The 17,732-nt window shown below is 35.8% G+C and overlaps 1 protein-coding gene across 3 annotated transcripts in view; it reads left to right on the plus strand.

The window, feature by feature from the left end:
- Positions 1-17,732, plus strand: part of LOC118200281 (insulin-like peptide receptor) — a 529,147-nt gene that overhangs the window by 157,195 nt on the left and 354,220 nt on the right. Inside the window, exon 2 of one of the 3 annotated variants that reach the window (XM_085818478.1) lies at positions 8,523-8,562. The exons of the other annotated variants lie outside the window; for them this stretch is intronic. The gene's annotated coding sequence lies outside the window, so the exon portion shown is untranslated. The remainder of the gene's footprint in view (positions 1-8,522; positions 8,563-17,732) is intronic. 3 annotated transcript variants of the gene reach the window in all.

Consider the following 17,732-nt stretch of genomic DNA (forward strand, 5'->3'; position numbering starts at 1 on the left):
TTCGTCTTGCCTCCCCCCCCAAAAAAAACCCCAAATATTTATCAACTTTTATTAGCCCAAAGAAGCGTTAGCCCAGAAGGCCTGTTAGTCTCAAAACGAGCTTTTGCATTAAATCACTATAAAAGTCTGAATCACTTTTCAAATTGTTGCCGCCAATTATTATCGCCCTGTATTATATTTAAGGAAATTAAATAATGAAGAATTTGCATGAATGTATGCATATTTTTTCGCATTGTGAAAAAACAACGGTACCTAGAACTATCAATTGCGAATAACGTAGTTCTCCACCCGAATATAGACGCGTGGAAGCCGGAATTTTAAATTTCGTTTTTTTTTATTGTGTATATCATATTTTGTAAAAACGTTAACGAATTTTTGATTAAAAAACTCAATGATTTCAAAGCGAGCAATGGCAAAAGTGTGCGGAAGGGGAGGGGTAAAACCATTTTTATCTTCAAATATTCTAGACTGTCTATCGTAAAGACATGGTGTTTTTAAATATTTTTAGCCCAAATGCTTTCGAAACGTGTATGTGTATGTAAATGAGGGGGGGGAACACGCCCCTTTGGACGCAATATAAAATCTTATTTCCATCTACCCACTGAATCATGATTACTTGAAAGCCTGCTTGTATCATACAGATCTGTCTTATATCTACAGATCGTACTCTTGTAAAATGTTGATATGATTGGAGAGTATATTCATGTCTGTTCAGCTTTCTCTGGACATACATATTTCCTATCACAAGATATCTTTCAGTCTTCGAGATATTCCATTTTCATACTGGACTGAAAGCTTGAAAGAACTATGAGTGACTTCATATATGAATGAAATAATATGAATGTTTCTTGTGTAGCTATATAAAGAAGTAATGGCATTTAAGATGTTAATAGTAATTGCCGATATGAATATTTATTCTCGTTGGCAAACACTTTTAAGCCAACATAGATAAAGTGGGGACGTAGCGTACTTTTTCTTTTTAAGAATATTTTACATTTCTGAAGAAGTGCTAAAAGAAAAGCAGCTACAGCTTTCTAGCTAGACAGAAAAACAGCGAACGAATGTGACGTTTTCAAGATGAAATCCCTGTTCAGAGTGATTTAGTTTTCGTTTAGCTGCAATTCGATTGGATAATAATAAATTTCTAAAATTATTATTGGTTGGAGTGTTATGTGCGTATCTGCGTCATTTGCAGTAAGCAAGAGATTATGCAAGAATCATATAGATTAATTTTGGAATGAGGCAGATGCGACAGCGATTAATTTTGAAATGAAGCATTTGAGAGAAGTAAGTAGTTATTATTTTCAGGACAGAAAGGGGAGCACCCAAATTAAAACGGAGAGCTAAGAGATTCTTGCAAACTAAAATTAGAATTTTGATTTACGTATATTTTTAGTTTACATATACAGGTAAAATATTTACTTCTATGAACCCGGTATAGCCATAATGAATCTTTTTCTTGCAATCGGTTATCTGCCGGAGGCACGATTAAAGAATTTCTACCCTCCCTTGTCAGCGCTAACTTCCTTGCCACAGGAATCGCAGTTGAAATTTGCTCTGTTTGTCTTAAGCGCCTAAATCTTTAATGTGCTGAATGAGGAAGACGTAAGGTTGACTATTGTCTTATCGCAACAATCATAGGTGACTCCCCGAATCAATTTTATGCAGCCCTCAAACGCATTTCAGAGACGTATTTATTACAAAGATTTCAAGATTTTGGTTATTTGATATCAGACTTTCCATTGTAGAGACATTAGGTTATTCCTAATAGCAGGAGACGTGAAAAATGTGCTGTGCCCTCACCAGAACTCTAAACTGGACCTTCGAATACGTGCCGAGTGTGCGACTCTTACACCACGAAGGCATGCAGAAAGGAGGTAGAAAATACCTTATAACATTATTTTCCTTACTATAAAAAACAAACCATGACTAGCACATCAGAAAATCTATAAATGGAGCTAATTAATTTATAGTGCGATATAAATCTTTTTCAAAAGGTCTGAAGATACAGCTTTTATTAGCTTTTATTCGTACTTGTCATAAAATACATAAGCTGAGGATGAATTCTTGCAGTAAGAATAATCGCTCTGATTAGGTATGCATTTATCTGTAAACAATTTTTTTTTCCACACTTAAAAATTAGCAAGAAAAAACCCCGATCGGCCGATAAGATTGTACATACCGTGATGAAAATCATTTTTAACAAGGCTACAAACTTTATCAGAATCTAAACGTCTTCAAGTGTCAAACGGTAGTAAGAAGTTGTAACAGACAGGCATATTGTTTTAAATATCTATAACTATTTTAATCCTCTTTATTATATTTTTGATTTTTTGTTTTGTTGTAATATTGTTATTGTTTTACGTATTCATTTTGTTTATTTACTGTTTTTAAATTGTTAATTTTATGGTTTGCTACACGTCTTGTGATTAAGTGTTTATTTGTTGTATACAACTCTAGATATTTTAATTCTAATTACAGCAGTTTTGGAATTTTAAAAGCGGCTCAGTTAGAACTCGAGATATAAAGCAGTTTCGTTAATGAGGGGCTTTGGCGACATTTGGTGATTTCTTGCCAACTTGGTGACTTTCTGGAAGATTCGCGAAAACACTTTTCGAGCCTTACAACCGATTCGTCCAGATATTTCCATAGCTCTTGCCACAGAGTATAAATACGAGTCAGAGAGCTGGAGTTCGCTTGTGAAACAGTTACGAAACATAGCCGATTAGCTGAACTACGAGTTTGGGTTCTACCCTGAGAGGGATTTGAGGATATTTTGTGTGTTTAGTAGGAATTTCTGAATATTCGCGTTCCCCTTAAATTATTTTCAGCGATTATTTTTACTAGTTATTTTGCTGTTATTATCGTAATAAATTGTTTGTGTCTCCCTGTTCATGGGGACTTACTATTCAAAGAAACAATAACAATCCTAAATTAAAATATTTGTTATTTTATGAATGAAAAATTTTCTTTTACGTCCAGTGTCCTGTTAGAAAATGTCACAGATTGACGGCTTTGCTCTGAATATATATGCTTACGCATAGGAGCATTGTATGTGTACGTAGACCTGTTGTGGCATAATGCCACGATACTTAACCACTGCAGGTGAAATGCTATAGCAGCCAGATTGAATTGGTTGTGAGACACTCAAACACGAATGCAGTATTGTCAGCCACTGCGTCTGCACTTTCATTTCAGAATTCCTATATGCACAGCTGAGTACGGGATGAAATGGGACAGGAATGCTGAAGAGAGATCTCTATATTTTGCGTACCAGGGAACAGGCGTGAGAGTGCTGTAGAAGACTTGAGACAGTCTATATAACAGTGAATCTTGAAATAGTGAATTTTATTGAAGCTTTTCCTGCTCATAGTCTTATATGCAGCTGATTACTGCAGTTTTAATTATTTACGTTCTGACTGCGATTCCATATGATGATGGTGTTGCATTTAGACAACCCACAGAATCCATACCCTGTGCCAGCTTCTGTTTTGGATCCATGCCTGTAAAATGCATGATCATTTTGGGCCGGAGAATTTTTTCGTTACATGATCTTTGTTTGGATTTGATGAGTCACCTTTAAATATTATGATGAAGAAAGTGACAGTACTGTAAATTCAGTCTGTTTACCCTTGTGGCAGTTTGCAGTGGGAGTGGTGCTCACTGTTGCTTTGCATATGCTAGCAGTAGCGTGAATGATTAAAATGCCAGATTAGCGTACAAAAATACGATGACACTGGTTTCTAAAGTTAAGCTGATGTTACTGGCGTTAACTTTATCAACCCGATAAGCGTTGCATGTTATTATATACAGCAACGGCGATGTGCATTTTCCCGCCCGGAGCAATTTCTGCGAGTCCAAAATTTGCTGTCTATTTCCATCTTAAATTTTAAATATTTCACCGCCTGCCTGCTGTCTCTCCCAAATTCTGAAAACTTAGCCATCCTTAAACTGTGCTGCTTTGTGCTACTAGGAATTCTAAAAAAAATTACCGCCGGCTGAGTCTGATTATATGCACATATTATGAAAAGGCAGTCAAAGATTTGTTAATGTTTTCTCATAATTGTACAAATATTATGCAATAGAATAATGTAGTAAGACTTTTATTTACTAATATATGATATTAATATAAATTAATATTATATAATATTAATTTAAATATACTAATAATTGAATAGAACAACTTAGGCGATCTTAGCTTAAAAAATACCGAATTCTTAAAATTAATTTTCTTATTTGTCTTTTTACTTCCTTGTACGAAGTAAAAAGGAAGTATTTTTAATCGCGAAAAGTTTCAAGCAGCATATTTCAACGAAAATATCCATTTTGACCGCTATCGAATGCAACTTAACGATGTTTTGGCGTGATATCTGTACGTAAGGCTAGAATAAAAGACTCGTTTCTTCCAAAAAAATTATAAAACTGCTTTAAAATGAATTCTGAAGAGAATTTTTCGTGGCGTCTGTACGAACGTATGTACGTACGTGCGTACGTACGTACGTATCTCGCATAACTCAAGAACGAGTAGCCTCAGAACGTTGAAATTTTGTATATAGGACTGCTATAACATGTAGATGTGCACCTCGTATTTTGGTTGCAATCGGGCGCACCAAACGCATATAAATATATTTATATATATATCCACTCTGTTACCCGGCTCCAGTAATCTCAGTTTCTTTACTCTTATATGTTTGTAAATTGTACATTTTTTGCTTTAAAAATGATTGAATTATGTTGTTTTTATCTTCCGGTTAAGGTTTTTATGCCTTAGTAAATCTGTATGCAATATTTTTAGAATTATCAACAATTTTAAAGTTCTTTAAGTTCCGCTAAGCCTTTTTTTAATGGCGGCCATTGATTGTTTACATTTGAAACAGCAGACTAGTGGATTTGTTGCCAGTCTAGAGAAACTTAGCTTGGCAACAACAAAGATAACGCCTTCATTTATTATTGCCAATTAAATCATGCTTAATCCTTTCTGGAATTTTTTCGAGGAAATAAGTGATTCAGATTTACTTCGTAATTTTTAATATAGGTGAGAACTGAATAAATTGAATGAGAAATACTCAATCGTCTGTGAAAAACTGTTCTTTTTTGTTTTGTTTGCTTAATTTCTTTTATACATCATTCTAGCTTTATTATAGTATTTGAATAGAACATGTGGCAACAATTACATAATTCTATTCTTTATATGATATAAATTTTGTGCATTATGAGTTATAATATGATCGAAATATAATACTGTTAAGTGAATCTAGCGCCAGAGTGTCGCTATGATTAACAAATACTAGAGTGAATTTTAAAGAACGCATTTATTCTATTGTGGTTTATGCACTGTCGGTGAAGTAGATTTAATTCAGTCCAATAAGTTTAAATGAAATGCAAGAAAAAGTGCGTATAATTTAATACAAGGAAGTCATGTGGTGTACACATCAGATTTTTTATTTTTAGTTTACATGTCTTTGGGGTGACTCTCACTGAAATTTAATTTCACTGTACTGCAAATCACGAAAACATCCCACAGCCTGTCTGTCCATTTACCGGAAACCGGCTGTGGGATAAAATGTGTTCGGTGGTTTTTATTCAAAGGGACTCTGGACCGTTCATTATTAGAAGAAAAATACTTTTAAGTGCTGTTCTTAAAAAGCGTATGTATGTGTAAGAATAACAGTTTAAATGTATAAGGAAGACTTGATGGCCTTAAAACGGTCTTTATTTATATTCCATTATTATTTTTTTTAAACTGCTGTGCAAAAGCTTACTGAGCCACGCTTTCTCTTCTTTCCTTGTGTTACGAGTTAATTACTTTACATTGTCTAGCTAAGTCCAGAATTTTTATCCTGCTCTCGTTTACTAAAGGTAACGTCACTGTCGTCAGTAGTTTATCTTTTCGTTGAATTTAAACTGTAGTCGCTGCTTGAACCGTGCCTAGATATTTTTTCACCTGAGCAAAAATTTGCGCCCCTACGTAAAGTCATATTAACTGTATCTGCTCACTTTTTGTACTCATCAAAAGTAAGTATATTATATCATAATACTTAAGTAATATTTTTAATTACAGCTTTATATATTCAGAAAAAGGATGCAAATAATGATTTATAGTTTTTAAATAAAAAGTGCTAAAAACAAATTTTTGAAAAATAGTAAGGAAAACTTAAATAGCAGAAATAATTTCTACATATAATAAAAGAAAGAGTCTGTATGTCTTTCGTTCGTGCTGCGCGTAAGCTAATAGACCCAAGGCTACGAAATTTGATATATAGGTTCATCTAGTTAAGAGTTAGTGCACCTTGAAGCGATTTTTTCAAAATTCGAATCCGATTTTTTTAAATTTTATCTTTTTGAATAGTTTCATTGTTTTAGAAATATGGTTTTGGCAACAGTTTTTTATTCAATTGTATACTGGACTGCTGTCTGTTGAAAATCAGCACTGTTGCCACTTGGAAAAATGAAGGCGATAATTCTGTGCAGTTTTTAAATTTAATGTTTCTCTTGGATACTGGAAGCTGTTGAGAGAAGGCAACGGGAAGTTGGTTAGTTTATTTATTAGGATAACTGATATTTGTATTAAGGGATATTGCTTATTTCATTGTAAATTTGTTATATGTAATACCTTTATTTTAAAATTTGTGGTGGTCCCCCCCCTCCCCGATGAATTTGTTCTGCATAGTAAAATTCTGGGCAGTTTTTAAATTTAACGTTTGGTATTCCCTTCAGGCATTTTCCTGGTACATTTAAAAGCCAGACGAAGGCTGGCACCGTAGCTGCTAGTAATGTAATATCATAAATGTAAAAGCTGTTACATCAATATTTTCAAAGCTTTTTTTTTTTCCTGTCCTCGAAGTAAAATCGTCAATAATTATTTTTCTTATATTCCATAGAAAGAATAGCCTTCTGTGAAATTTTTTATTTCATCAAATGACCCCCTTACGTACTTTTATTTTATTTTCAGCGTCTTTAAGCTTTTATTACCACTAACAACAGTAACTGGCAATGAATGGAAACATTCTTCAATGTCAGTTCCAAAGTTCGAAATGATTGAATCAAACTATATTCGTATATTTATTATCTTTGAAAGATCTAAACTTTTAAATGCTTAGTATTGAAAAATATCCTGATTTTTAAAAATAACTTGAAAGGAATAATCTCATTATTTTATGTGTTTGCATCATGAGGGCTTCTGTGTACTGGAAAGATCTCTTTATCGAGGACTTTCTAAAGGACACTGGTTCATACTTACGTTACATATACGGAAAAATATGGAAACACCCGTACAGAAAGCTTGTTCACTAGGAATTGAGCCCACCAGCGGCCGAGCGGTAAAGACGCTGAACACTGGTAGTTCGGTCCGAGGTTCGAATCCCGCGAACGGGCTGGCTGCATGGGCGTTTTCGTGGTTTTCCCCATGTGTAACGTGTATACGAGCCAGTTTCCCTTAGAAAGTCCTCCACGAAAGGCATCCCTCCCCTTAGGCAGATAGCCCTAGTGTGCTTTACCATAATTAAATACAATACAATACACTAGGAATTGAACTAAATTTAACAATGTATTAAGGGTACAAATTTATGTAGTGTAGTGGCTGAAAAATTTTATTTACTTCCTCATGCTTTCAGTGTCAAATTTGGTGCATATAACATAGACATACATGCACACACACACATTCTGTAACGCAAAAAGAAAAGTATTTTTTTCTTCTAGTATACAATATTAATCCTATAATCCGCTATATTTAATCATCCGGCATTACGACAGTCACGAAGGTGTCAGATTATTTGTCGGGCTTCAGCTGGACAGCTTCTCATTTGTAAGTTTTTATATGTACTGTTAACGTTTTATATTTATTGTTAGTAGTTATTGTTTCTTTGAACTTTTTCTATCTAAAATAGAAATGCATTATAAAACTGAATTTTCTTCTTAGTTTTAATTAGTTGTGTTTGAGCTAATACAATAGCAGAGTGCATAATATATCAATTAAACTGCAACGTATTTATGTATGTCACATTAATATCTCGTTTATTAGAGCTTTCAGTATTACCCATTGTTTCACATACGCACAAAGGCTCTTAGAATGTCGGTTTGGTTTTCATTTGTTGGATTATGGCAAATTACGCGAGGGTTATGTGCTTAAGAAAAAGTCTGTCATCATGGGCGACTAAAGGAAACTCGCTGGTAGTTGTGTTACACGTGGGGAAAACCACAAAAACACCCATGCAGCCCGTCTATTCGCGGGGATTTGAACCCTGTCTAACTACCAGTGGTCAGCAGCTATCACCTTCCATCAGGTGCATACATCAGAGCGTGTTACGAAGCTACTACTATATAATTTAGTTTAAAAGTTAAAATATTTCTTTTATTTTTCAGCTTTTCTGTTCATTTCATTAAATATTACTGTATTTAAAGGCTTAGTTAATTGAATGTCTTTACTGGCCATCAAAAATAGACATTATTGTAATGATTCTCTTAAGCTCTCTGTGTGTATCAGCCTATTATATGTCACTAATTTGCTTTTTTTTCTCTTTTAGGTAAGTTTTGGTGCAAGGATTTATTTGAATGTATCTCACAGTAAGTTAAATTTTGATGTATGATTTTGTCGAAATTATGCGCGAAGAATTTGTTCTCTTTACACGGAAAATTTTTTTTGTGGATGTTATGCTAAGCTTAAAAATTTTAGATTCTTATTTTAAAAAGGTAACGCTAAACTTTTTCTTATTTCTTCCCCCCAAAAAATTTGTAAAAGAATATGCATTTTGATTTGTTAGAAAAGTAATTTCTTCAACTTTAATGTAGAAAATTAGATAGAATAATTGAAAAATTATGGGTAAATAGAAATAGTATAATAGAAAATAATAATAATAGAAAAATTAATTAGTTTAGTAATTTAGTAATCCCTTTGTTTTATTAAAAGTTTTTAACTTATCTAAAGTTCTTTTATGGCAAATGATTCTAGTATTTTAGTTGCCGCACAGGCTAGTAGTTAGTGACTGTGGAATACCGTACCGAAGGGGCCGGTCCAATCTCAGAGAAGGCATGGATGGTAAATGCATAGTGTCTCTGCGGAATGGGGGCACTCAAAATACGTGGCGAGAAAAAATCATTTCGAGAGCTTAGTGGTAGAGGAAAGTTAGTGGGAGACCCTCGATCCCGTCTTCTCGTCTCTCAATATTGGGAACGGAACTGAGCAAAGCCGTACTGTATGGTGCCAACGATAGGTGCACCTTGCCACCACGGGCTTGCTCAGGCAAACGAAATTAATCAAAACAACAATTATACTATTTTAATTATTTTAGTTACTTTGATGGTAAATTACTTTATTCAAGTTTGCAGTGTTATTTTGTTTATTAAAGATATCTCTAACCTATTTTGCGTGTTTCGGTGTAAAATAATAATTTATGCGTTACCAAACAACAAATTTGTTTGCATATGAATTGTACGAAAATTATTTAAAAGTTCCATATTCTTTGGCACTTGTTTGGTATAGAGGTAGCTTGATTATGTCTTTGCATTTGAAATGTAAATGCGAATTATAAAACATGGTTGATTGGTTGAGTAGGGGCACACGGAGTTGATTAATAAAGGAAATGAGTTTTCATCGAGGGATTTCAAATAGAAACCAGCTCGTATCACATTTCATATTTCGAGAAGTCATGAAAACCAACCATGCAGTCAGCTTGTTCACCTGATTTCGAACCTAGAACAAACTGCCAATATTAAATAATCTTTAACTACTCGGCTATATGTTGGACTATAAAATTTGGGTTTTTGGTGGTGAGTGAATTGTTAAATGTTAAAACTTATTCTTCTCTCAACATATTATTATTATTCTGTATTCACATCAGGATTGTAGTTTAGTATATTCGATGTGGTCTTCAGTGCAACTCCAATGATAAGGATTCTGTAGATTACAAATTCTTATCACCCACAGGAAGATTGCAATCACAGAGCGCATTAAAAGAGAAAATAAAAATTTACCTTCTCCGGTCTCTCTCACGTGTCGAAATCAGAGAGAAAAGGAGGAAGGTCAACGCCCCATGATGCGTACCGACTCTTCATTGATCCGTTTAATTGGTTTGCAGACGAGTAGAATTCCATTATTGTTTTAGAGCATTAAGCAATGCGTGTGTTTTCGCTGTTGATCAATCGATAAAATATCATTTCTGAATTTCTAGACTAAGGAATAATAATAATAATAATAATTAAAAAAAAAAAAAAAATTTATTCATTATTTGTTTTTATGCTTGTTAATATATAGCCGTTTTAAAAAGCGAACGGGGAGATTTACTTTATGTGATCCTCCTAATATGAAACCATAATCAGATCATGCTCAGGAATTTTATCGTGGCGAAGAAGCAAGTGTTGCGCCTGTTGGGCACGAGTTTGCCGGCGCAGTCCAGGATTTCGTGGAAAATCCTCTGGTGTTTCGCGCCCAAGGGTCTATTATATTGCCGCTTTGTTTGTGGACGAGAAGTGGTTAGCAATGTTGGCTGCCATATCGATGGGACCCAGTTTGAATCCCGGAAAGGTCATGAATGCTTGTGTTGATGCGGCATGGGGACGCTTAAAATACTGGCAAGCCGAAAGCCCTTTCGAGTAGGTTGGTGGTTGGGGAAGAGGGAGGAGACGGTCGGCATCTCACCCAGGATGTTCATTATCAAAATTGGGACAGAGCTGTACTGCTAGTGCGGTGGGATTATATACGTACCATTAATAATGATATTCTGGTATCCCTCCCACTGCTCCCCTCTTGCGTACTCTCTTTCTTCACCGCCGACCCTCGGGAAGACTTTCGGATCGATAGAATTTTAAGGGCCTTCGTGCCACAAAACCCCTATATAATTTTGGAGCGTTTGCATGAGGGCTTTGTAGTTACAAATCGTACTTTGGCACATGGCGACCGGACACGTCTCACAAACTGGGGAAAGGATTTTGTCGAAATGTTCTAAGAGTTCAACTTTGTTTGGTATAAGAGCCGATCTGGCACGTAGCCTCATATAGGAACGGACCAGTCACGGCGAAGAAACATGAATTGACATTCTGTTGACGTTTTTGCTCAGTCGCACTTTCACACATTATCACACATCAACTTTACCTTTCCTGATTCGTTACACGCTTAAACCTGTTCCACAGGTGAAGGGGATTTGTAGTCAAGTAATGTCTTGAAAGTAAAAGAATTAATGAGGACCAGACCATCGCGGCAGCGCTCCCTCACAAACACCTGTGCTTTCTCCTGGACTCGATTCCGAATCCAAATCTCTGACAGCCGGCTTCTCTACTACCGTTCAAAGAGGGTGAAGGATTTAGACAACCACAAATGTATGTATTTCTTATTTTACTTTGCTTGGCTTTATTGTATTTCGCTGATATTGGGCTTTTCATGTACCGAAAATTCTCAGCACTCACATCAAGCTGGTTGATGGATTTATGCCATTTTACAAACCACATTTGCTCGCTTCTTGTGTCTTTGTCTCATTCTGATAATTCTCATAACATTTCAAATTTTTTGTTATTATACTGATATTAGGCCAAATAACAGTTTACTATACTCTCTCATAAGTATTTAGTGAAAATACTTTATTTACTGCTTGGATCTCCGAAGGAAATGCTATTAATTTTGTATGTTACAACTATCCATCTCATGAATTATATTTAAAGTATCATATTACAGCTTTCTCAAAATATTATAATAGTAATATTAAACATGAGCGGATTATCTGCTTTGCGCATTAACCGGGCCCTATGAAAAATTTGTAATTTATTTATTGTGGAAGGGGTGGAAAATCACTATCAGGAACCATCAGCGTAAAGCAAAATTGTCTGCAGAAAATGCAAAAGGAAAACGTAATGTGCGTGAGGCAATAGAAGTGCAAACAGATGGTATACACTAACCCTCCGCAGCATGCTTCCATAAGTCCTGTCTGATGGCTGTTGGTATTTTATTAGTCCACTCAGAGAAGATACATAAGTTCCTTCACTAGTGTTGGGCGGTTGATGCATCCCTTAATTCGGCGATCCAGCACTTCCCAGAGGCTCTCAATAGAGTTAGGTCTAGGTGGGCCAGTTCATTCGGTTAACCCTATTGTGATTATACCAATCCATGATGGACCTCCCAACATGACAGCTGGCATTGTCTTTCTGAAAATGACATGGGTGTAACCCGTTAAACTGCCACAATGTAGGAAGCACACTGTTATCCAAAATAATGCAGTCGCATTGAGCTTACCATGAATTTGTATTATGGGACCCAGTTCATACCAGAAACATCCCCAAACCATAATTCCACCGAACTTTACTATATGCACAATGCATTTTTGCAGCAAGCGTTTTCTAGGTAGACGCCAGACCCTGCCATCCGAACGGGAGAGAATGATTCGTCGCTCCAGAGACTTCGTTTCCACTGATGTACGGTCTACTGTTGACGTGCTTTGCACCACATTAACCGAGCAGCGCGGTTAGACTTTATGATCAAAGGCTTATGGGCGGCAGCACGACCATGAGGACGAAAGCACGTGTGCTTCCTTACGGAGAGTGTTCATCGAAACAGTGAATCCTGCCTGCCTTTTGAAACTCCTGGAGTATGTGGGGCCATTGGTTGGGCGCGGTTCTTCCGAATTTTTGTGGACAGCACCCGTCGGTCATATCTCCCAGTTTCGTGGGTATGCTGACTCGTGGTGCATTCCGACAAGCACTGCTCACCGCTCCCTTCTGAATCACTGTCGATTGGGTAATTCGTCTTGCTAGATATACCCCGTAAGAATCGGCCATTTTTGTAATATCCGACGACACCTTTCTCGAAATCAAATAACTCTGCACTTCGTGGCGTCTTGGCATGCGACTAGCGCAATTGTTGTTTCGTACGCGATATTTAACGAGGCGAGATGTGTATGTCAGGAACGCAGATATTGGCATTTGCATGGGTATCCAAATACTTATTGATAGATAGGGTAATCATTAACAATTTAGCAACGAATTTTTTCCTTCCGTTATTTATAACGTGTTCTCTTTATTTTTAATAGTAGTTTAACTTGCTTAAGCTAAGAATTCATTGTGTAGAATAAACTGCTTGAATATATATATACAAGTAAATTGTTAATAATATTTTTCTGTTAATTGCAACATGAGTTGTTTCTCTTACCCATCCCCTTTTTTTGGCTCTATACTAACCGTGATTTTATATGAACTATAGACGTCGTCTCATTTATTTAAAATTATCAGTATCTGTTAATTAAAGGGAAAAAAAAACAGAATGCCAAGTGCAGATCTTTTGAGAGAGCGGGACTTCGGTGATTTGTACTAGCGCCTCTCTACGGCACTGTTTACAGTGCTAAAATCCCAAAAAACTAGGTTATTACAATGATTAGATGACTTTTGAGTTCAGGAAAGTTTTTGAAGGCATTTTAAAGGGCTATTACACTGACCATGCAAACATAGAAAGGAATAGAAATGGAAGGAAAAGAAAGATCCGCATTGTTTTATAATTAAACTATGTATAGTGCAAAGGTAAAAATTTTCTGTGCAATGGGAAATCAAAAATTTTAATTCTCTGATTTCCTTCCCAGATTCACTTTATGGGGGTAGATTGTACGTAGTCGAACGCGCATTAATTCTGGATGTGCTTGTAACAAGAAAAAGCTATTTAAAATAATCTTCAATGGAGATAATAGTCTGTTTAATATATGAAGCGAACCAAATTAAATAGCTCAATGGCAAAATAATCAGAAACATGCACGTAACTCAAGTCACTAAAAGCATAATTGCTATATCCTCGAATTGCTTAATCACCATGTGAGTGATTTGCGCTGTTTTTCATATTCATCTGCTGTTCAGTAGTAGTTGAGTTTCTATCATCTGTGATCAAATGAACTCCACCCAATGACAGTTAAAGCTGTCCATTATCTGAAAGCAGCTTTTACTGAAACAGATGCTTTATTTTCTCTGATAATAATAATAATAATAATAATAATAATAATAAAAGGATGTAGACTGTAAATGAATACAAGCGATGACAAATTCAAATTAACACATGAAATGCAAAAAAGATTGAAAGTCAGTAATGTTGTGCCTTAACTTTAATGATATAAATGGAGATTCTGTGACTTGAATAAAAGGTGGCTGTAGTATACCAAAAGTCTCGTCAACGTGCTACAAACAACTGTTCGCTGCATTGGGATAGAAAAACAGGTTCAGTTAATCGAAAGTCACTCTCTACTGTAATGACATATTGATTTTAATGTCCTGTGGAGTTGGGCGCCTTAGAGAGCTGATGTTCAATGACAACATTTATCTGTTTAGAAAAACATTCATAATACGGTTTTTGATATTTTAAGGAATGAAATAAGTTTTATCGAAGCAATTGCAAGTGTTAGCTAAAAGGCAATGCCAACATATCGATAGTTCCGAGAAGACTGTATTATGGTCTGTTACTTTAAAATAGGTGCTTCAAGGTCGTAGCGACCCTCCCTCATTTACGACCGTAACGTGTGCCACCATCACCGCGCAGAAGGAATTAAGAGATTATATAAAATTAGAGGATTTGACCTTTTTCTGTAGCAGTCATTGCCGTTGTTATGAATCATGGTTTGGGAAGAACAAATGGCCTTTATGTGCATATTCTAAAGTAACAGACTATACCGTAGGTAAAAACACTTACAGTCTCTCAGTATGATTGTCTGCTATGTCCACCACCTTTTGAAAAAATTACTGGAAGTCGTCATGACCATTCCTTATGACGCTCACATATAAAGCACGGATAACCTTCTCTACAGTAGTTCTGTAACGGATTCCTCACAGAGGTTCTTTCATTTTGGTAAAGAGCTTATAGTCATAGAGACTCATATCGGGTAAGTATCACGTGAATTTCATGACAGCACTTGCATTATGGCATCAAAGTCCAGCACTCAGGAGAATGCGATTGCACTTACTGATGACAAATCGGATCCTCTGGATCACGTGTAGTGTTATAATGCGAGTGCTGTCACCGATCTCCTGCGGCAAAGGCAGTGGAAGTTTCTGATTTCTCGCCATATTTTCTTGATATGAAACTGTGTGACGATGAGCTGTTCGCCAAAATGAAAGAACCAGTGGGAGGATCCATTACAGCAGTAGAGAAGACATTATTCGTGTCGATTACAGCAGTAGAGAAGACATTATTCGTGTTTTAGTTCTGTCGCTGTAGAGCATCAAAAGAAATGGACATGCCACGCCTTCTAGTATTTTGACAGAAGGTGGTATACATGACAAAAAGTTGTAACTGTTTATATCTATGGTAATAAATTTTTTTCAGTTACAGCTCTTGTATTTCGGGAGTATTACTAGGTCATCATCTTCGATGTATAGTATTTTGGAACAGTTGATTATGCAGTTTGAAATTTTATCATTTTTATCTATGGATTAGAAAATAAAATGCGTGGCTGTTTGGAAAATCATTTATCTGGCTGTTCGATTTTTTGTTTGTTTGAGACCATGGACAACGGAGTCGCGGAATTTGCAGCAGGTTGTCGCAAAAATTTTAGCAGTTTTGATTTTTCTTTAACTTATTATAATAATTTTACAATTACCATATATTTTTACACAATATATCTGAAAATAGGTAAAGATAAGACAATACAGACAAAGGAAAAAAAAAAAAAAAAAAAAAAAAAACGAAAACGTTTCAACGCATTCTTTTTATAATGTAAGCGCTCATTTTACTTGCTTTGCACGTGACGCTGTCATTTCGTATGTTACTTACTTAAAATTTTCATATCGTTCTATGTCTTAAATATAGAAATTAAAGTTAATGACCTAAAACTGCAATAGTATATTACAGTACAAGTGAAAAAATTGACAGTTTCATTCACGCGTGTGTCGGATTTGCATAATGCGTATGGGGTCCTACAAAATTTTCGCAAATATCATGGGGGTCCTGGGGTCGCGAAAAAAATATCAGTGATAAAAAGGGGTCGCGACTGGAAAACGCCGAGCTAGATGAATGTCTTGACCAGTATACCTCAAGGGCGATTGGATTGAATGCCTTTAATTCCGTAGAATAATAAGAATTTTCGCATGTAACTTACGAAACATATATGGTTTCATAAGAGTCTCCCCTTTTCCCCTTCCTTGTAAGAAGTTGGAATGAAATATTCAGTGTTATAGAACAGCTCCAATTCGCGAAACAAAATAGAAAGCGAACAACGTTTAGAAAAAAAGACTGTTGTGGACCACATGACTTCCTTGTACGGCTAATTAAATATTTTTAAAACAACGATAAACTAATATTAAATATTTGTTAGATATTTACAACAATTTACTGCTTTAAAATATTGTTATTAATTTATTATTAGACTAACTACATATACTTTAAACTATTATTATGTAGGTAGATTTCGTTATTTGTTAAAAATAATTTTTTTTTAAATTTGACATTGCCAAAACATGAATATTTTTTATCATTTAAAACACTTCTGTAACTTGAAATACATCACAACGACCAGCGACTGCAATAATAAAGGCCAGGTAAGGACTTTTAAACTGGATAAAGGGGATGGGTGTAGGGTGGCCATAATTAAACTGACAGTGCTCACAGTGTTCTGTAGCGCGATCTATTTGCGAGAATGACGCCACATTTTGTAAGAAGATTAAACAAGACGGGGGACGAAGTATTCCGCGAAAAAAAAATTAGTTCCAAAAGTCACCGCTAGGGGAATATTTGGCGCTGTGTAATAGAAAATAGAGTGTTAACAAATGCAAATTAATACGGAATAAAATTCATCGTAGGTCCATTCTTCTATGAGAACATTACCCCGACAGGACCGAAAACCTGTTCTGTTACCGGAGAGAAATATCGCCACATGTTGAACAGCTTTGTCATTCCGGCATTTCAGCAAAGACAATGCCTGGGGGAAATCATTTTCATGCAAGATGGAGGCCCTCCACACGTTGCTGTACGGGTGCAACAGATGCTACGACAGAAATTCACAACAGAAATAATCATTAACCGCTACTTTGCAACTGCATGGCCACCTCGGTCGCCTGATCTTACCCCATGCGACTTTTGGCTATGGGGTGACCTTAAGTCCAAGGTCTATCAAGGAGTGGTCCAGGACCTGGCTACGTTGAAGGATAACATATCACGAACTGTACGGGAGATTCCTGCAGACATGTTACTTTCTGCTGTTGTGCATACTGTGCACAGAATGCAATATGTGGTCCACAACAACGGCACCCACATTGAACCTCATTTGAATGCAAAATAAAAGGTAATTTCCGTATTGATTTGCATTTGTTAACACTCTATTTTCTATTACACAGCGCCAAATAATATTCCCCTAGCGGTGATTTTTGGAACTATTTTTTTTCGCGGAATCCTTCGTCCCCCTTCTTGTTTAACCTTCCTACAAAATGTGGCGTCATTCTCGCAAATAGATCGCGCTACAGAAACACTGTGAGCACTGTCAGTTTAATTATGGCCACCCGTTATATATGTATATATATATATTTGGTATTGCCGGTTTTTAAAATATGAGATTTTTTTTTTTAAAGTGCACAATTATATGTTATAGCAGTCCCATAAGAAAAATTGCAACGTTCTACTGCTAATCGTTTTTGAGTTAGGCGAAATACGTACATACATAACGTATGCACAGACGCTACGGAAAAAAAATCCCTTTTGAATCCATTTTGCAATCCGTTTTGAAAGAAAGGGTCCTTTATTATGTCAGCACGTACACGCCACAAAAACAACAAAAAAAGGGGTGGGG

The sequence above is a fragment of the Stegodyphus dumicola genome, chromosome 6 (genome assembly GCF_044657685.1).
Source record: "Stegodyphus dumicola isolate Sdum_Otavi_A_Nest chromosome 6, ASM4465768v1".
Taxonomy (NCBI): domain Eukaryota; kingdom Metazoa; phylum Arthropoda; class Arachnida; order Araneae; family Eresidae; genus Stegodyphus; species Stegodyphus dumicola.